The sequence below is a fragment of the Pyxicephalus adspersus genome, chromosome Z (assembly GCF_032062135.1).
Source record: "Pyxicephalus adspersus chromosome Z, UCB_Pads_2.0, whole genome shotgun sequence".
Lineage (NCBI taxonomy): Eukaryota > Metazoa > Chordata > Amphibia > Anura > Pyxicephalidae > Pyxicephalus > Pyxicephalus adspersus.
The window spans coordinates 23,543,876-23,566,160 of NC_092871.1; the positions used below are offsets into that span (position 1 = coordinate 23,543,876).

General features: G+C 35.7%; 1 long non-coding RNA gene across 1 annotated transcript; it reads right to left on the reverse strand.

Moving 5' to 3' along the window:
* Positions 1-15,028: 15,028 nt before the first annotated feature.
* Positions 15,029-18,546, reverse strand: LOC140343359 (uncharacterized). The gene is made up of 2 exons (XR_011923302.1): positions 18,375-18,546; positions 15,029-15,164 (listed from the first exon to the last, which is right to left on the reverse strand). It is a non-coding gene; the product is annotated as an uncharacterized lncRNA (long non-coding RNA).
* Between the last annotated feature and the right edge of the window lie 3,739 nt (positions 18,547-22,285).

The following is a 22,285-nucleotide window of genomic DNA, read 5'->3' on the forward strand; positions in this document are numbered from 1 at the left end:
TGCAGTGATTCTAATAGCGACGCCTGTCATCTGCATGTCATACTGACTCACAGTATTATTTCACTACCACAGCAGACTCCCTATGCGTGTTACTGCAAGGCACAGTGTTCTACACCACTATCAAGGCTCTCTGCAGCCCGGAAAGAGCCATTTTGTCACACGATTCGCTGCAAATAAATTCGGATCGAAGCAAATCTTTTCGAAAAATTTGGCGAACCAGCCAAATCGAATTTTTGAGAAATTCGCTCATCTCTACTTATATACATTCATTCATGGTAACATATGATTTTTGTACATATTTTACATAAAAGGCATTTATTCTCATTACAGATTGACCTACAACATTGACCTTTTCTCCTATCCAGAGTAGGAAATCCTGGAAATTACTCAAGTTGTTTGGTTTAGCTGTAACTTTTTGTCAAGTTTGCAACAAAATCACTGAAGCCAAATTAAAGAAGTTTATTCAAAAGATGTATAAGAGTTGATAGATCAAAAGTCATGTACAGTACGTGATAGAATCAAAGAGGCTCATTTTCAAAAGAAATAATATTATGAGAAGATTGTCCCAAAGGAATATTCATATTTGTTTTCCCAAATAATAATTCACTGTCTTCTTTCAGTGAATTTTTGAAGAATTAATTAATTGTAATGATTTTCATAAAAATATTTGTGGCTCTCTTTATTACACCTGTGGAGGTTTCATATAAAAATTCCTCAATTTTCACCTAAATTTTCTCTGTTCCTATATAAAGTCAGTCTTGCAGGGGCGCAATGGCAAATCACCAAAATTGCAGACATGCTTGATCAAAATTTGATTCATATGTAGGTCAAATAGCTATTGAGAACCTGAAATCATTGGACTCCTATGTTTCCTATTGAATCTAACATCTAGCCTTTACAAAAACATTGACTAGTGCATGGCCAGCTTAACTCGGATAAGTATTATTTTTAATTATTTTATTTTTTTAAGAAAGTTTTCTTGAGTGTCGATCCTAACAATAAAATTAAAGATAAGTATTAAGAAAAAGCTTTTATATATATGATCTTCATGATGAAAGGAAACCTATAAAGCAGAACTAGTAAAGTTGTATTTTGTTTGAAAAGAACATGGCAGTCTGAGAAAGGACAGAGTACATGGACATGAAACGTTTCATTAATTAAAGTAACATTTCTCTATAAAGTCTGACTGTGTTTGGAATAAAGTACACAAAGAGCACAATTTAAAACACTTAAAAGTGAAAACACAAGATAGCTGTGACTTCCATTTATAAGTCATTAAAGCTTTTACAGTACAGTATGATTTATTTTTATTTTGTTACTAGGGCCAGACTTTCCCTTGCCACCTGAAACTCTCTGCTCCATAAGATTGGCTTACAGATCACTAAAGGCACAGAGGGATGGCTTTGGCCCGAAGAATTTAGGACCCAGTAAAGTGAAAAATAAAACTTTATTTGCTAAAAAAATGTTAAAAGCAGATATTCAGACTGTAATAAACTAAACAGACTTTCTGAAATTCAGACTTAAGACTACAATCATGTTCCATATTTTTATTTAACAATACCAAGAAAGAATACATTTATTTTTTCATAACTCATCAAAAGCATTAAACTTCATATCATTACAAGATCTTAAATATTATATGCTAACATAGCTAGGACAGAAGAGGTAAATTCCAACCTGCCAAGATGGGTTTACATATAGTTTAATCCATGGTGGTTATTAGCTTGAGAAATAGCAAGTTTTGGCCATTTATTGCCCCAAGCAAGAAACTTCAGCAAACCACCACCTTTTTGATCATAATCCAGCTACAAACAGAGCTGGGCAGCGGATTAAATAGCACTTTGTGACAAGAGAATGTGACATCAGTCTGACCATCCCGCTCTCCAGAGTCCCTTAAAGTGATGGTACATTTCTGTTGTGTAGATCCATTTTACATACAAATGTAGGTTGGTGTACTTCACTATGCAACCATTTTCACTATGACCTCTCATTTCTACTGAAATTGTAAAGCAATGCCAACCAAACCTCTCTCTCTGCCTATGTGTTCATTATGTGGATGTATTCTCTATCAACAAAACAAAATGGCTGCCCCTGCATAGTTCATATGATCGTCCTGTTGGCTTAATTATGCAAACAACTCAAAAGGGGCTTTATTTGAAAAATATATGAAGATATTTCCTCCTTAGGAAGAAGGATGGTACTTAACCATGTATTGATTATTGGGGTCTCAATAGCTTTTTAACTGTCTGTGAGGCTCAAAAATATCTACAGAACTGGTCCTGCGGGAACGTCTATAACCTTTTCTGGATCACAAAAGGAGATAATGGAAGACAACGTTTAACACTCAAAGTGGACATACAAATATCTAGTCATGCTGTTTGGACTCTGCAATCACCTTGCTGTCCTCCAATGCTTTGTAAGTTACATTTCCCAAGCTCTCCTCCATGAGGGCGTGCTCATGTATATCGAAAATTTAATTTTCTGATCTAACCTTATAACAATTTTTCTTTTGCATGGTCTTGCAGTGTCATAAGGAATTGGACTATACACTAAGGCCAAAAAATTCTTTATTAAACTGCCCCAGGTGCCCTTTTCTGGGCTAAATCTTTTAAGGAACATGTTCCTAATGCTTCTAGGAGCACAATACCCCTGTCTCAAATGCTTTATTCCCATAATAACACTGCTCTTGGATCAAGTGCCTTTTTTTCCTGGGCAGATTGACCTACTTCCTGTGATCCCAGGCAATTCCATACCTGCCCCCAGGAGTAGTTTCACTGAACTGTCCTGGATGTCACAGGGAACAACTCAATATCATTACATGGCACTGCATTATTTAGCACACACCACTGGAGAAAGGTGATGTCAAATAGGAAATACATTTGCCAGTTCTCACTGCTGTCTAGATGAACTCTGGCTGTAGTGGTTTACACATGGCTTACATGCAATTATGTTCACTTTGTTAGACTGACAGCACTGTGCAAGGCAGTGGAGGCCTTAGTGCCTCAGGGAGATGGTTTTCTCACTTTCATATTATGACAGTTGAAGGAACCTAACTGAGTGTGTATATATATATATATATATATATATACATTCAATTAGCTTCCTTCAACTGTATATTGTAGAGCAAGGAAAAGTGGGATGCCAAATTTAGAGGATATTTGGCATCATCAACTTCACCCTTGCCTGGGAACTGGGAAGGGCTATTATTGTTTGTATTGCTGCAGATTTGCAGCCCTTTACTTGGGATCCAGAACTGGAGTGCCCAGGAAGCAATGGGTGGGCCAAGCATCTCTTTTCCAAGCCTAAATTTTAGAATGGCCCTGGTGCACCTAGCCATTGATAAAACGGCACCTGCCTTTGAGTTGGGGGGAAAATGCAGCCTGAGGCCAGGTGAGCCAGCTGCAAAGGCCTGTGAGCTGGGAGTCTACCACAGTTCGGTCTGATAGACCAAAGCCAGGAGGCTAAATTTTGTGTTTTTGCATGTAAAGCTGTGGTGACTTGGATCCCCTGTGAGGGAGAACCCTGTTTTTGTTGTTTCCGAGGTATTTTTTGGGGGGAATAAAAGTGGGCAAAGTGCCCTAAATTGGAAAACTATATCTTTTAATGCATGTTCGAAAAGAAAATATAAGAGAGCACAAATTAAGTGTAATTCATGTAAAATTAAAAGCTGATTGCTTGAAGTTCTTTTTCAAAACAGTAAAAATGCATTATTTTTTCAGTGCATTAACTCTGCTTTTTGTGGCTTTGCAGCTTATCTGTAAAATGTCTGACAATTTTGTATTTTATTCCATAAATATATCTTTATTGAGGAAGTAATAATTGAAAAAGATGTTAAAAGAATACAAGATTTTACAAATGGATGATATGATCTTTTGAAGGAAGGAATTAAACAGAGCTGGTAATACCAGTGTCATTTGAAAGGACGGTTTTCCTGTTACAGGACAGGAGTGATGTCCGCATGTGACTTTGGACAAATAGTGATTGCTTGCCATCATTAACATGAGAAGGCCAACTATTTTTTTTTTTTTATTTTAAAGATTTTTATTGAATTTTCAGAATAAAAAACAACAGTAAAAGAGAAAAGGATCACATAGGATGATTAAAATAATACAAAATATACAAAAATGGTGAATTACCAAGCAAAACAAAAGAAAGGTTCACAAACAATATACAGAGAATGAACTAGATGTAACAACTCAAAACATTATGTACGAAATAAGTACTGAAAAATACCCTTACCTAACCAAGTTAGACACAAAAACCCATGTTTTCCATTGTACAATGAATTTCCCAAAGGCAAAATTACTATTTGCAAAAGCTTTTTCAAAACACTATTGTGTAATAACTCTCCTTATTACTTCCGATATATTGTGAGTAGTAGCATGGTTACATTTACTGACAATGGTCAACCTAGCAGCTATCAAAATGTGTCACTATAGTTCTATGAACTAAAGAAAAATTGTCAATACCTATATTTAACAAAGCAAGCTCAGGAGTTAAGGGCGTGATACTTCCAAAACTTTTCTGTAATAGTACAAAAATAAAGGCCCAAAACAGTTGAATTTTATTATATTATCAAAACATATTTAAAGAAGTGCCTACTCAACCACATTCTCTCCAAGACAATGATGAATAATCTGGGATAAATTTAGCTAATCTAGATGGACACCTATATTATCTAAACAATATTTTTTGGTAGCATTCCCAATGGGTAATACATTTAGTCAAAGTAATTTCTACTTATCTTTGCCAACATATATTTTTCCCATATAGAGAAAATTGGTAATTTTCTCCACTTATCTTTAGCTTGAAAAATATTAAAATTCAAAGAAAATCCCCTTTTGCAGGGTGATGTAGTTTGTGTTCTATGTCACATTTTAGAGGGTAACGTTAAAGTATTGAACGGAAGGGTTCTAATCAAATGTTGTACTTGCCACAATTTATATTTATCAGCTAAAGAGATCATCATTGGAAGATCAGATACAAATTTACAACCCCTCTTGACCCAAGAGGAAACATTCAAATTGGTAATTAAATATTCGTATGATCCAAGCGAGATTTGTATTGAAAATGTAGCATCCTCATAGTCATTGATTTTAACCAAATTTTTCCAAGCAAGTACCATAGCTTCTATAGAATACAAAACTGAAGACTGAACTTTAGGAGAGAGAGAGAGAGAGGATGCTACTTAAAAAGCTAGGTAGTCCCCTCCTTTAAAAATGAGGTTTCAATATTTAGCCACTTTCTTTCTATTTGCGTTTCAAGACTTCTTTCTAAATGGTCTGATAATGTGTCAAAATATTAGTCTTGAATAGAAGGTAAACCTACTCCTGGAAATCCTAGGTTTTTTAGAATGCCAAATGAATGAGTTCAGCATATTTTGCATAGATTTAAAAAAAGTTGATGAAATAATCATAGGTAGTGTTCTGAACAAATATAGTAGTTTAGGCAAAAGGCACATCTTGGAAGCAGCTATTCTGCCCAGCCAAAAAATTTCAATTTTACTCAATTTATCTAATTGCCTGTACAGTCTTAATTAAAGTTTAAAACTTCTCCTTACATAGGTCAGAGCTGGGATAAGTTAAATGTACTCCAAAATATTGAATTTTTTTCAATATATTATTTTTGACTGATAAAAGAACCTTCACTAACAGAATATTGCATTTAGAGGTATTATTTTATAGTAGCCAACACTGCTAAATTCTTTTATCATAGCCATTAAGGCATCTAGAGAAGCTATTGGGTCTGTAAGGGTGAGAATACCATAGTTGGCAAATAGCCCTATGGTATGAATTACTTCATTAATTGTAATCCCTTTGATTTTTTTCATTGAGTTTAATTCCAAGGGATCCATAGCCAAAGAGAACAGGACAGGGGACAATGGGAACCCCTGCCTCATTCCATTAGTCAAAGAAAAGTCAGAAGACAACATATTGGAAATAAAAACCTGGGCTGAAACACTAAATGGCAGTGTTCCCAAAGCACAGACATATATCTGCCATGTCTTGACTTTCTCAGAAGCCACAAGTAGTAGCCAAATTGTAGAGGTGATGTTGTCTAGTCTTACCCTTACCCTATATTTTATTATTTTAGACTTCTAGATCTTCAAGGGCTTTGGTTAAACGGCATGTCATCTTGATTCTTTTTTTAAACATATCCTTCTTTTGCCCCTCTGCAAAAACCCTTGTGTTTACAAGAATTTTTTTCTATTACAATGATCATGAATTGAACATGCTATTTTGACATTTGAAATTTACTAATGAAACAGTTAATAGTTCATATAGATATCTATGTTTAGACCTTTAGGTCTTAGGCATTATAATGTTCATTAAAATATCAAACCAAATAGGTATATAAAAGAGTTTTATTTGTGTGGGAAATATATTTTACTTTAATTCTAATAGCAGCATTTCACACTTGACACAATGCCCATGCATAAATCATTATATTGTTTGCACTAATTACCACGGAATGGGCGCAAAAGGCTGAAAGTGTTTTGTGTAGACAGAATTATTTATAAATGCTATGTGTTCCAAAATAAAACAAATTTGATCTTTTTAATAAGATCTTAAACATCATACGGTCCAAACATATATTGGTTGTTTTATAGGAATTATAAGATAAAAATAGAAAGTATTATTTTTTTATGTTTAATATATTTTATGTTACATTATATTTATTGATATGATTGTGGTAAAAAAAATAATTGTTTTAAACACATTAAATAGTTATTGCAGTGTTAATATGTGAACAATGTGTATAAATAAAATGGGAGTGGGATGACCTACCTACTTACCCAAGCCCCTGAAGAACTCTATAGTGGTAAAACATGTAGGGAAGGGTGTCATGCAACCATTACTTGGAGAAGTTGTGCTTCCAGTTTATGAGACTTATGGGACATTAGTGTGTTATGCCTGCTGGTATGAATAGTGCTATTTAGTACTATACAACTGCGAGTGGATTTCGTTTTTAAATGCTTGAAATAACAAACAATATTCACAAATAGAGTTTCTACTTTTTAAATGTCCTTTGCAGTTTTGCTAGTCTTCGTAGCTGAGTGGGATAATAGAAAAATCAACTTAAAGAATTTGTTTAGGAGCTAAGAAGAGGAAATAAATGTAGATATCCTTTGAATTTGTCTGTGGAGTCCACACAGAAGTTTTTTTTTATCACAAACCAGTCTCTTTATTTAGTTCTAAAGATAGCTTTCTTGCAGCAAACAAATCAAGCATAAAAAATTTAGGCAGCCTAAATCAACCGTCCACAGAATAGTCCATTAAAGTTGAGCCTTGAGCAAGGATTCCACAGTCCATAAAGTAAACAAATCAAAGTTTAGCATCAACAGCTTTTGCAAAAAAAGAATCAGCCACATAGCTTCTTAGCTTTCACAGAGTTGTACTGCAACCACCCTGCTGCATTTCCATTTCTTCTTTCTTAGCAGCACACCTGTACTGATTGTAACAGCCCTGCAGTCTGCCATAGCAAAACCTATGGGTGTACCCGGGGAAGAATAGGAAGGCGCCCAGTAACTTCCTTCCCAGTCCAGAGTCCAGGGCCCTGAAATCAACTATTACTGGAAACCCTATGTAAAATGTAAATAGCAATACAACACCTGCTTAAAATTAAATTAGGTCCAGTTGCGGTTTTTCTATATATTTCTATAAATGGAAGACCTTGGATTATTATAAGGACTATTGCAAATACAGAACAAAACAACTCGTTTGTGAAGAGTAAAGATAAGTATTTATAACTGTGAGGTTTATACTATGTAATCCCCCACAGTAGAACTGGCACATGCTCACAGAAACTAAGCAAAATTACAAATTACCCTGACAGTGTTTATGGTACTAGTATTATATCTGATGCCACTAGCTGACACTTAGACAAGGAATCACAAGGTTTTGAAAAAGAAGAAACTGTTATGTGGTTTATAGAGCAAGTAAGAAAAAAAACAATTCTAGCTGGTTTCTCATTTTTAGATAAAATTAACTTTTAGATAAAATTCAAATCAGGGTCCTCTTGGCTGGAATTCATAGGGAACAGATACAGTTTTGTGTTCTTTCATCCAAATCAGCAAACACAAAACCTTTAAGACTTTTTGCAAATGTTTATAAAGAAGAAAACTGAATAAAACTTTAAATACTTCATCATGAGATTTTTTTATTGATTTTTATTTATTTTTTGTATTGATATTGTAGAAAAGGCACATCAAAGTGTTGTGTGCACAGCAATTCCACAGTACAGAGGGGGAGTAAATAATGAAGAAGTGGAGTGTTTATTCATTAAGTGTGCTAAGCAACAAAAACAGACAGCCTCTGTGTATTAGTTGCATACAATCTATGTTTAATATTTTTCATTATTGTGTGGAGAAGCTGGTGGCTAATATTCAGGTATTCCCAAATATTTGAAACAAAGGGGGCAGCCCACACTCTGTGGAACACAGCCCACACACGCTGTGGAAAAATGTCCTCACGTAAGTAAGAGTATGAAATGTCCTTGCATTCCTGGTCAGTGGAATCAATAATGTTACTGCATTGGTTGTCGTTGGCAGGAAAAATACTCTTATGTCATTGGGAGTAATAAATGCATCAGTCAAAAGTGTCCCTATATTAGCGGTAAATCGGTGTAAAGCATGTCCTAGCATACATAAGAGTAAAACATGTCCCACTTCAGTGGAAATAAAGTGGGGGTAATAAATGCAATGGAAGAAAAACAGCCCTCTGTATAGTCCAAATTAGTGTGTGTGTATATATATATATATATATATATATATATATCCTTTACTGCACTCAAACATACATACAATCTGCACAACAAACTTTTACGAAGCGCTGCATTTTTATACATATGCATACACACAGTCTGCACATTGCACACAAACATACACACAATCTACACCATACACATGAAACATACACACATGCACACAGCACTGTATTACACACATAAACACACACAAACATTCCTGTATACACTGTGCATACAATCACAATTCATACCTGTATAGTCCCAGCCTACATAAAGGAGAAATAATACATAAGTTAGGAAATGCGCATGAGTCCGCCCACTCTGTGCTGTGCGCCATCGCAGTATGAAACACTGTTTTTTCTGTCCCGCAATTTCATTAGCAGCAGCCATGAAAACTAAGATAGCAACTGCCTCTGCTTCCCTTTGTGCAACCTGATGTATTTTTTACAATCATGAAAAGCAATGCACCCTGTTAACGTATGCTGTTAGCATATGCAGTGACATGATTCCAAAAATTTTGCATGGCCAGACATTGTTTAACAAAGTGATTGTCTACTTACAAGGTATAGGGTCCTCAACAACTTTCATTTAGGAACATACTGCATTTTTATTTTTATACCTATGCATCTTATCACTACTGATTTTCCTCTGCATTGGTAGGGGGCAGAGCTCTGTCGTCCCTAAAGGTAGGCTACTAAGCAAAGACCATTGAAACAGGATTACATTATATTATTTTAGTAAAATCTTTAGATTTTTTTAAGTTATTTTAAAATGAACATGTTAAAGTTTGTATGAGATTAAAGTGGTTAAAGTTATACTAATCATAACTGAGTACAAGCTAATTACATCATAACATTGTTATGATGCCTGTTTAAATACAAGATATAATATATAACAATACATGGAATTGTATTTCATTTGTAAAATTGCCCAAACTAAGGTTGCTGCAGTTTTACATTTAAATGGTATGGCTGTTATCCCAGACTGAAGTGTTAACTGAAGGTATATATAAGCAAAATAGATATGATAAAAAGTTAATTACCAAATCATTTTTTTTTAAACTTCTGTATGGTTTCACACCCAAAACCATTTTCCTGTTGAAGTAGTATGTACACATTGATGCATAACCTAAAGCGGAACTAAACTTGTTGGTGGGTGGTGAGCTAATACCATAATCAGTAAGTATGCACAGAATGACTGCAGAATCACCTTTTTAACAACCCCTATCATTTCCCTCAACCCAACCCACACTCTCCTTAAAAACTCACACAATACCTGTGGGTGCCCACATGCTCCTAGCTGCACCACTCTGACTCAGGATTATTATCCAAAGCATATAAATCAACCCACTCTTAACCTTGAGGGTAACACTGTACTTACTCTTCATTATTGGGATCCTTACACCCATGATTCTCCCGACCATTAATGGCACTACCAAGTTGCCCGCTTTGGAGGACCTCTAACCAGCTTTAAATGTAACTTTTTTGGGGCAGGATCCTTTATTCCTCCTGTGTCATTGTTTTTATCTATCTGTTATTATGCAACCCCATTTATGTGTAATCAGAAGCTACCTCTGTGTGGCATGCGTTAGTACTGATGTTCATCTTTAAGCAAGTCAAAATCTTGCAGACAATTTAGCCTTTGAGCCTTTGCTAGCATAGGCTGAAACATGCCTTTCCTTGGCAAGATATCACAGATTAGAACAAAGATATGGTATGAGACAGCAGGTAAACACAAAATATTTCCTCTCAATAGAAGAGACCATGAAAAGTCATGGGTTCAACCTGAGAATACATACTAGATTATTGATCTTCTAAAAACATTTTTGTTTTAAGCCTATATCACCAGTAAATACAGCAATTTTTATTTTATTGTATATATTCCTGATTTCCATTGAAAGATTTTGTTAGATAAACATGGCAAAAAAAAAAAAAAACCGGGGATTAGTATTAGATTATCAGTACTATGCTATAAAAAGGGTTCATTTTTGTTGAGTGTAGCTGTTGGATCTTGTTTAATAATTTTTCTTTTTAACAAGTTAGAACATTTATATCCTAATTAACATCTGCCTGTATTACTTTATAGAATAAGCTTTGTTGTGAACACCATTTTGCTCTATTTCTTCAACCTAAGGTGAACACGTATTCATTTAAAAGTTTTCAAAATAATAGGCAATAAATCGTGATAAGGTAGAATTCAAATTAGAAATATCTCTTATTCTAGGAACTCAGATTGTTTTTTTTTTTAAATGAGATTCCCCACTGGTGAATAGATAAACCTTTTGCCCTTACAATTGAAACTACGTTAGGGAGATAGGTTGTGGTAAAATGTGTTACTTTGATATGCAAAGTTGTTTGTGGTTTTTAAAACTCTCTGGGAGTTGCAAGTACAATAATAAAACAGTACATCAGCAATTTCCCCTCTCACTCTCATACATTTAATGATGCTGAAATTCATCATGTCTCTACCCAACATCAGTTTACCCCATATAAAGGATAGCGTCCTGCCAAAAAATATCTACTTTTTTAATGTGTTATTGGTTTATCTTGGAGAAGGTTGTTTAGGGTATTTTACCGTGCCTGTGCAGTACGAGATCAGGTGACATAGCCAAAACAAGGAATAAGAAAAGAAAAAATGGTGGCGTCTGTCGCTTTCTCTGTGCTAGGATGAAGGAGGAATCCAGGACAGCACGGGACCCAATCGAGGACATTTCCAGCAGGATCGAGGGATCGACAGAAATTCCAGTTTAGTTCTGCGTTGACTGAGTTTTGTTGTTTTAAAAAAAATTCCAACACCATTCTGTGTTTTGTGTGTTCAGGTATTTTAGAAACAAACATAAAAGACTTAAAGTTAGGGTCAAGTCAGGCAAGGTTTTGTCTGCCAGAAATGGTTTCCTTTCTCCTGGGAGATATGTCATGATCAGATCACTGTGAATGTTTGATAATGCAAAATAGTGCTAATAGCATTGTATTATTTTCTCTGTCAAAGCACATTTACCCATATTTTGTGGACAAATGTAGAATTTGTTACAAGGGTGAATGTAATATTACTTTTACAGCAAACCTAACATTCAATTAGCGAAATCAAATGAAAGTGAAATTTTTCAGTTGATTAATACCATTGTTGTTCATGTGCTATAATGAACCTAACCTAATCAAGTCACTTCAATTATTTATAGTTGTGATGGAATTCCCTATTAAGAGTTATTCTGATAAAGTGAAAATAGGCATCAAGAGCAGATAGGTGTTTTGATGGGGAACACATTTTTTGTTAGAGTTAGATCTTACACTTGGTTTTTACAAATATTTGGGTGGTGAATCCAGAAATGACCCCAGTTTTTTGCTATCACATTCAGTTTTTACGATACAGGGTACCCTCCATTTTTGTAAAAAAACACAAATTTTACATACAATGAAAAAAATGAAATAATAACTGTTAATATTGTACTGTTTATTTCAATTTCTTTTGTTCATACAAAGGATTTATTGTTACTCTATGACATTCTTTTTTACAGTAAAACATTTAAAAATTAATTGGGTAAGCGGTTAAGGTAAAAATTTACGCTTATAGCTTTTTCTGGAGTGTTCAGTGTTAGGACAATCCAGCCGGATGCTACAACAATAGTCAGCCATCATATGTACATCCCATCTACCCTGATACCGTCCTTCTATGACCTTCAAATCTTGGTGGAATCGTTCGCCTTGCTCATCACTGACTGCACCAAAGTTTTCCGGGAAGTTAGAAAGATGGATATGCAGAAAATGCAACTTGATGCTCATATTGCAACCAAGCATTTTGTAGCTCTCCAAAAGTTTCTGAACAATTTCTGTGTAATTATTTGCTCGTGTGTTTCCAAGAAAGTCCTTGACAATGGCTTTAAATGATAACCAAGCATTAATTTCGACCTCTGACATTGTCCTGATGAACTGTTCATCTTTAATGAGCTGCTGAATTTGGGGACCATCAAACACCCCGGCCTTTATTTTTTCAAATGACAGGCTAGGAAATGCTAAAATTAGGTACATGAAACAGTCTCCTTCAGTTGGCAAAGCTAGAACAAACTCCTCATCAGACCCAGTTTCATGTGCAGAGGGGGGAATATAATATTCTTTCTTTCAACAATTGGTTCATGTAGAATGTTTGGATCACCTGGTTTTAGGGCAGATCTTGGAGACCAAGTCCTTTCCACCCAATGCCTCTCACACAGGAATACTTGGTGTATCCACGTTGCTGACCAAGGAGGAAGCATACCATTTTAAGGTCAACACAGATGACCCAATTGTGTTGGTGGTATTGCAACGATTTAATGACTCTCTTTATGTCTGCATTTTCTTCACAAAGAGAAACTGAATGGCCAAAATCACTCAACTCATGCTGATCAAATCCCTTATGAACAGAGTCCTCTTTAATTTCAAACTCTTCATCATTGTTGTCACCTAGTTCATCACCATAATCATGTTCTTCAAGAGAGGGTAGTGTAATGAAAACTAGCACTGGGATTTCATCTGAATGAGCCACTGGGCATATAGCAAATGGTAGACTAGGATACTCTATGTTACATTTATTTTTCTTGTTATATCCTGAAATTTTCACTATACAAAAGAAACAGTCACTGAAATGATCTCCTGGCTCTCGCCAAACCATTGGTATACCAAATAGCATCTTATCACGTTTTCCCTTTGTCCACATCCGTAAACCCTCCACACACTGTTTGCACACCTTATGAGGGGCCCAAGACTTATCTTGATCACCAAGTTTACCTTTGAAATATGCCAAATAGGCTTGCTGTACAAATGTGCTGATGTTTGCTCTTAGGCCCTGATTTATAAAAGATCTCCAAGGCTGTAGAGAATACACTTTCAGAAGTGAAGCTGGGAAATCCAGCAAACTTGGAATGGATCTGTTTCAGTATTCAAAACATTTGCTAGCAAATAGCAAATGGTTTTTAAAAATCCAGTCCATGTTTTCTGGATCACCCACCTTCACTTCTGAAAGTGTATTCTCTCCAGCCTTGGAGAACTTTAATAAATCAGGGCCTTTGACTGGGAATGGTGAAACTGCCACATATATAACAACATGAATCAGGGTTGTTTAGGCACTTTGGATTTGGAGAACATTTATGTATCCATAGCCCTTCCCTAAATCCTAATAGACAAGTCGGCTTAAGGAAAACAGTCATTACCAAGAATACATTTCCCGTGCACTTTGATTTCATAGTTTATTACCCCATGATACCTTCTCCTTCTCTTTAGGCAACACTATAATCACAGTCACATCCATGCAAGTTCACCTAAAGCAAATGTGAATGTTTTTACAAAGTTGTATCCATCTTTGAGGATACTACAAACTCTTTCTTATGGAGTACTGAGGAAAACCGCAATTTAACAAAAAATAATCAATTCTATCCACGAGTCACAAACATCTTCTTGCCAAATACATATACAAGGATGTTTGTAATAAAGGATATGGGATCATTTATAAATGCATACTTTTTAAACTGATTGTGAATGTGAAATCTTCTTGATTTATTAGTATTCTCTTAAAAACCTGTTTACAAAGCTCTTTCATTTATCAAAAGACTATAAATATTGTACATCAAAAAGGAAAGCACAGCATTTTTCTCACAAACATGGAGATTTATTATTGTTATACTTACATTAAATATTTTTTTTGTGACTTTCAGATTTTTACATGCTTGCTTGTTTCCTGTTTTTTACTGCAATAAAACAGAGAGTAAAATTAGTTCTCAGACTCAATGAGCCTGATTTATTAAAACTCTCAAAGGCTGGAGAGGATACACTTTTATCAGTGAAGCTGGGTGATCCAGCAAACCTGGGATGGATTTCTTCTAAGTCATTTGCTATTTGCTATGCTTGTTATGCAAATCTTTTGAATCCTGGACCAGATCCATTCCAGGTTTGCTGAACTGTATCCTCTCCAGCCATGAAGAGCTTCCATAAATCAGGCCCAATGGGCTTGATTTAATAAAGCTATCCATGACTGAAGATGATAGACATTTATGGGAGAACCTGGGGGATCCAGTAAGCTTGGAATGGATTTTCTAAAAAACAATTTGCTTTTAGTTGGCAAATGTTTACATTCTTGAACTAGATCTTTCCAGGGTTGATGTATCACCCAGGTTCACCCATGATAGTCCATCTTCTCCAGTCTTAGAGAGCTTTAATAAATCAGGCCCAATGTCAGACACTGGTGGGAATTCATGCAATATCCCTACTAGAAATCATTTCAGCTAAACGTGGAAATAATCAAACAAAAAGCATTGCAAGCAGGTAGGTTCTTTATTTCATAAGGGACAGGCTATGTCTCTTCTACAATTAAATAAACTCCTTCACAGGCACCATATTCATTCAGTCCTCTTCTGGGTACGGCATCTTTGGTCATCTTGAATGGCCAGGCTGGAGAGACAAAAGCATGAAGCACTGAATGTAATTGCTTCTAAACACAAATCTGATCTCAGTGTTGCAAAAGAGGAGACACGTGTGCATGACAACTCCAAGGTTTTTTGTCTATAGTAAATTTGGGGGCTCCTCATAACTATTGTAAGACATTGAAAATAAGAAAAAATTTGATTTCTAAATGTTCTAAATGTTCTAAATGATGCTTCTTGCAAGCAAATGTATTTGTACCCCTAAAATATGACCCACTGGGCTATTTCTAATCAGGGATCATGGGTGGTGAATTCTCCTATGTTATAAAAAACATCCTGCTCTTGACAAGTCACTTCCCCATGAAAAGACTAGCTAATCAAGCTATACTGATTTTAACACTCAACACCATTTAAATCTAGATGTAAAACAAGTTTGTAAAAGTGTGGTGTAAAGATTACTGGCAAATTACAGTCTCTGTAGCAGTTCCCAAATTACTACAAAACAAATGCATATGTTAGCATTAGCCACACAACACTGGCATTTCCTTGCCAAAGTCTATATAAATGGTTTGTTCCCAAAATATCGAACAATAGGAATGTTTCCCTTTCCTGCAGAGAGTATCCTACAGTACAGCACTGCAGTACAATACATGTAAAGTTAAAACAACAACGCATGAAACCTAAAGGAATGGGGAGGATGTCCATCATGCTATTCTACACTAGAATACAACATTGGGGTCTGTTTGTAAATATTTTTACTAAAGATTTTTAATAAAGATTACCCAGCTTGTCCCCATAATTTACACTTTTTTTACATTGCATTCAGTTACAAAATGTGAGAATAAACCTAAATTAATGGCATAATGACATACATTTTTCTAAAAGAATCCAATGTAAACAATGGGTACACTTTGGCTAAAAATTGGGTAACTCTTGGATATGAAATATTTATAAACAGACTCATTGACTAAAGAGAAGTGCCACTCCAATTTGGACCCACGTGATATCTACTTTCTTTGTCTTTTTTCTTCTAGTTTACAGTTTTGTAGAAGATGATCCACTTTAAATATTTGTGATTAGGCAGGGGTTCTTGCAGAAAGGGCCAGAAGATGTTCCTTTTAATGATATCCCTTTTGCAATAAACATACCTACCTGTCTGATTGCTCTCTTTAGCTGTCAAAATTGCTAAGCTGCACATAATTTATTTAAAATCAAGTAAGACAGATTATGTTGTTTTCAGTTTTTTTAGCTAAGAAACTATCAGGAAATCAACTTTGAGTTAATTATTGCATTATTTTATTATTATTCTGGGATTTCATATACACATGTGTATGTGGAAGAATTAAAAATGGATGTTCATATAGCCTTCTCCAACCTTAAAATGTAGACATCTTGGTTTAAGGTAAGGAAGAATAACTTAAAGAACCAGGAATGATAGCTCTGGAGTTCTCCTGTCATGTTAAAGAAATGCCTGGGATGATGGCAAAACAAGCAATCATTATACTAATCTCCTTATAACGTCCAGGCTGCATACAAGTGGGATGGCCGAGCTCTTTGTCAGCTCTTTTAAAAACAAAGGTTTTGAAATCTGTAGTATGACCTGGGAACTCATATACCACTACCAAGCTAATAGTGATAGTGCTCATATAAGCCTAAAGCACTGAAAACAGTTTTTACCATTCCTTTAATTCTACTATTACTATCACGAATCATTCTTGTGTTTTACCGGCTTATATTGATCTGACATTAAATGACAAAGCTCAAAAATGTTTCTGTTTTTCTTTACAGTAAGTCATCAACCACAGCTTCTGGGAACTTATTTTTTCATTCATCCACACTTGTATTATATTTTATGTTACCTTGATACTTATTTGTTTGAGTTTCCTTTTTGGTACTTCAAAGCACTTCCTTTCCCAAACTTATTCTACTAATTTCCTTTAATACACTTCCAGGTAACAAGTAAAGTCTAAAATTCTGCTAATTTTATTGAGAAATTACTAACATTGTGTTGAGGACAGTTTTGTTATGTATTTACAGATTTATTTATTTTATTTTTCATATGTAGTTGTATGTTCATTCTATGTTGAATATTTTTGTTTCAATACAGATATTGTATTGATATGACTTAGTGAACTGATAGGGAGCGTAAGGTAATTGTGTACATATTGCCTTTATTTATGGTCAGAACTAAAAAAAAAAAGTTAACATTAGGGTTTGGGCTATTTTATTTTTTAACAGACTCCAATTATTCTCTGTAGAGAATACATGTCTATGATCTTCAATATCTTGACCAGGGTAGCTTAGACCTTTCACCCAGAAACCCTTTTCCACAAACCACCCCCTCCCACCTACTCTATCACCAACTCCCTACCACCACCTCCAAAAATGCTCTGACACATACAGTACTTGGACTTAAATTAACTGGCCGTTTATTTAAACAACATATTTAAAAAATAACATTTTCAAATATATAAATAACACTTAATTTCAAACATTTTATAAACCAACATACATAAACTACTATGAAAAAAATTAACAATTTAACCCTATAACATTAAACAACAGTAACCCTTATCTTGTATAAAACTGTACCAACCTCCCTGTTTTAAACCCAAAAAAACAGTCTGCAAGTCTAGGAAAGCAAGGTCTCTACCACAACAGGATTTCCTTTCCTTGAACATTCCCAAACTGGCCCCTAGCCACCCAGCCCCGTCCCAGGGACCAATAAACACATCTTAATTTAAAGGGGGACCTCACCAAGGAGCTTCCCCAATACAGATATTTTACCATTTTTACCAAACAAGACCCTTGCCTTCCAAGACCCCAACCATCTAGACCAATCCACACCAACCCCCTGTACCCAATATAGGGAATGGTGGACGGGAAGCTAAAATGTCCTCCCACTTCCAATCCAACCCTTTTTAACCCTTCCCATCCTACATTCCCCCTATAACTTCTAACCAATCCCCCTCTCAACCACTCCCTAACCATTTCCTTTTTCCTTAACCCTGACCCCCCTGGGTTTATGTTTCGTACCCTGTCATGCAGGCCCAACGCTTATATTGTTGCATGCCTCTCTACAGCTAAAGTTTGCACCCAGAAGTAGATGTTGTTATGACCACAATCACTACCTCCAAAGACATGTCTGTAAATTATATTATTTTAGAAAATGCAACTTCGTAAAGGAGCCACTGTCAATTAAAGCAAAACTCTCAATTAAATAAAAAATAACACTTGCCTTTACTTCTGCAGAGCCCTCAAACCTTCCACAATCGGATTCTAATCAATCCAGCTCTGTCTTGGATTTTTTATGGTTCCTGCACGGAGGGACCTGCAGTCACCACCATCTTCGCTCATCTTCTTCCTGCTTCTGTTTACGTCATCTGATCTCGCACTGAGCAGGCACAAGATCAGGTGACATATCCTTCTGTAACAGTGCATGCGTGAGATCAGCACTGCAGAAAAGCCCCTTCTACACAGGGCACAGAAAGAGCAGCCCATCGGGCTTTCCATTCAGTCTTTACCACGCAGGTATACTGGCTATAATCCCATTTTTCTTTAACAATAATCTTTATTGGTTTTAGAAAAAAGATAGGAAGAACAACATATTAACCATAAGAAATCATAAATCAAGAGGGGGTAGAGACATTTGTAATAGTTGTAAAGACAACAAACTGGAAGCAAAATAGTAAGGGGTATATCCTCTAAGTATCCGGCAGTTGGGCCCATAGGACACAACATAGAATACAGTCCATTGATACAGTGGAGCAGTCCTGAGGATTTAAACAATAATATACAATGATCTGAATTTTCCAGGAGCTATGGGCAAAAGTACACAAAATAGGAACCCAACCCAACATGGATTTCCTTCTATTACTGGCATGGTCAGAATACTGTAGAAATGCAAGTCTATTAGCAGGGTCATCTAGTATTTGCTGGTGACAGTTGCAAATCCTATAAAAGTGCAGTGGAATTTTGTTAGGTATATTTTACAGTGTAAATCTGCAGTTTGTAGCACCTATTACATTAATTGACTGAGATCAAGACTGAAGATAACATTTTTTCATATGAGATACCATACCCTTTCTATTTGATGTGTGATTAAGCATTCTCAGTGATCTTTGATGTGGAGTATTTACCCAAATTTGCAAAATTCTGTCACATAACTGCGGTAGACATTACTTAGCCTCTTTAAAGGCAATTTGCATTTGTTGGACTTAAGATTGAGACTCTGATATATGAACTCAGGAAGCTGAGTGAGGTTATGATAGACTGTACACATTGTTCTCTACTGCATGGAATTCAACAGCTACTAAATATATATTGTTAAAGAGTAGTGCCTACTCAAACCATGTAATGACTTATAGGACAGGGCTTGAACATGGCATCATTTAATATATATATTGAAAGTATTTCAGTAATATATGGAGTAGATTGTTTGTTCAATAAATGTATGTTTTAATTTACACATCCTGTTTTGGTATAATTGTTTCCCATGGAAGGTTCCTGTAGAAGTCCTAAATATTGAGATTATAGATAAACAGATCCATCTTCTTTGAGTATCAGAAGCCTCCCACAGTCATTGAATCTTTTCTACTCTGACTTCACATGTATGTACCAGAGAGAAAGTTATAGGCATGCTACAGAGGAACAAAGCTTACAGTATGGCAGAAACTTGTCATAACTTACTCTCGCATGTTGGATTCTTGCATGGTGACAATGTCTTGCGAAGTAATGACATAATGGGAGGGAGGAGAAGCTACAGCTGAGACAGGAAACCTACTTTCCTGGAAGCACTTAATTTCCTAGCAAGTTTAACAACCATTTCCAAGAAAAGCACAGAAGTTCAATAAAGGTGTCTGTAAGTTTTTCATGTAGTGTGTGTATATATATGTAATTATGTGTTTATATACAAGGGAAAAATCATTACATACATTACATAGGATGTAAATATCCATAGTTGCAAATATTACATTTGTACAGTAAATAGATCATAAATTTATCCCTTGGGAATAGTTAGACATATAGTTTCCAACATCTTGCTGAATCTCTGCAACAAAAAAATACTGCAGTTCTCAAGCCACAAGTGGGTCCATACTCAATACTAGCAAAGTGAACCTATTAAATTGACCAGAGAGTGTACGCAGTGTGTGCGATGTGTGTGTTTGTATGAGAACTCTGCATTTTAATAATAAAGGGCTGCTTTATGATGGACTCTATATAATTCTGAAACCTGTATGTTACTTATTCTTGACCTCTGCAATCAATGCCTTACATATTTTCTGACCTATGTATTCCGACTCAGACTCTTCGAAATCTTGCACACAATAGACTCAGATCCAGGCAGACTGAACAGAATCATGATACCAACTTAGATATTCAGTGCATAAAAAAAGGGGTAAATTGATTGCAGTGAATTTCACTAAATTCTTCAAGCAAAAGTTCAGGTTTTCCTACTATATAATGTATTCACTATTTTTTTATTGCATTTCTAAGTTAATCAAAAATTGCTAAAGGTCAATATATTATGGCACCTACAGTTACAGCTACTAACTGCTGATACAAAATAGCATCCAGAATTCCTTGCTTATCTTGATTATTATTTATTCCATGATTCAATGCAGCTACATGCAGTAAGTAGGACATGGTCTATATGCTGAGCATTTTTTTAGGAATTTGTTCAATTGCATTAGTACTGCTGAAACAAATGCTCTGAACTTTGTTCTTCAACCAATTGGACTTCTCAAGCTGTTGGCGAGACAAAGCAACAACAGTTAGATTTATTTTTTCTTATCAAAATATTTGACAATTAGCCAGCTTAGAAGCTAAGACATTTATAGAGCACAGCTTTTTTGCTTTTTGCACACTCCTTTTTTCTTTGTATGGAACAAAATACACTTATTCTGGAAATGATGGCTACAGATAAATATCCACAAAATCTCCAGGAATATGTATACTCTTTGTGATGGCATTAAAAAACAGGATGGATCTTTATACGCCATGCACTGGACCAGTAAACCTCAAAAACAACCACAACAGTTGTACCTGTAAATAATTGTATGTTCCACGTTGATTTTTTACTACATATAGGTAAAAAAAGATATTACATATAAAAATAAAATGGTTCAAAGGCACTTTCTCTAGCAGACAGCTAAACCAGGCATTTTCTTTAGATACATGGACCTGCTGAATAACCTAATGATCCCGACTGCTGAATTGATGAAACTACTTTAAAGATTACAGCTGTAGAAGAATACAGTAGAACCACATGCAACACTTTTCTTCCCAATATCAAACACTAGAGATATCCCCCCCCCGAAAAAAAACAGATAAAGAACACAATTTTCACTTTAAACACAAAGTTCCCTTTAAGCCAGGGGTCAGCAAACTTTTTTGGCCACTAGGCCATTTTAGGAAGACAAGAAATCACACTAGGCCGGACTCTTTCTCAAGTCCCGAGCTGATGGCTCCGTCCCCCACCAGGAACGCCCCTGAAGGGAAATCCCTTTCCTCAGCAATGCATATGGAGAAGAGGAAAAGCCACTGAAAGGAAATCTCCCTCCTCCGCAATGCATACAGAGGGGAGAAAATGTCCCCTTACCCCGGCGGGGGAAGTGTTAACGCCGGCCGCGGTAAATAGAGAAGGGGGGCATAACAAGGAGGCCCAAGAGCCGCAAGCGGCTCCAGAGAGATGTGTTGCTGACCCCTGCCAGTCGGGATTAGGCCGGAACGGACTACTGGCTAGGCCGTATCTGGCCTACAGGCCGCAGTTTGCCTACCCCTACTTTAAGCCATACCATGAAAATAATGGTAAAATTCCCCTTTGAATATAGAGGTAAGGGAGGTAGAAGGTGATTTCTTGGCAAGTTTTATCTGGTTATTACAAAGAAAAATAAAAGGAAACAGCCATGTTATTAAAGTCGAAAAGTACTTGGAGTTCGGCTTTTGAAACTCATTCTTCTAATATATATCCTCTTTCCAATAGCCATTACAAGAAATGCCATCAACCTAATGAACATTTTTAGCATGATGAAAGTGAATAAAGGCTTTAGAGAGTTTTTCGCTATCTATAACACAATTTAAAATAAAAAAAAAATTACAGACAAAAGACTTGAAAAGAGTAAACGTGCATTAGCAATTCAAACTTTC